The sequence below is a fragment of the Amblyomma mixtum genome, chromosome 5 (assembly GCF_055824585.1).
Source record: "Amblyomma mixtum isolate Tamu chromosome 5, ASM5582458v1, whole genome shotgun sequence".
NCBI classification, from domain to species: domain Eukaryota; kingdom Metazoa; phylum Arthropoda; class Arachnida; order Ixodida; family Ixodidae; genus Amblyomma; species Amblyomma mixtum.
In genome coordinates, this window is record NC_143016.1 from 169,393,458 (window position 1) to 169,393,813 (window position 356).

A 356-nucleotide genomic window follows, 5' to 3' on the forward strand; every position below is an offset into this window, starting at 1 on the left:
TTATTTATTTTGTGGTGTTGATCAATTTAGAATATTACTGAATATGTTATCGCTTAAAGCTAATTGATTGGAAAAGCAGAAGTAAAAACAACCACATGCCGCCGGTGGGATCCGAACCCACGACCTCCAAATTACGCGTCCGGTGCTCTACCTCTGAGCTACGGCGACGGCCGTCAATTCTTCTGCCTTCGGGGGTATTTATGTTTACAAGTAACCTAACCTTGAGAGTGTTCATCAGCGCCACCCAAGTTCATAAGCGGCGGACGTGGAACGTCCTGAGTTACCGCAGATGTGACGTAGAACGTCATCGAACGGAGAGGGTGGAAGCTGCGTGAGAACCCTCTTATGCCTCCTAT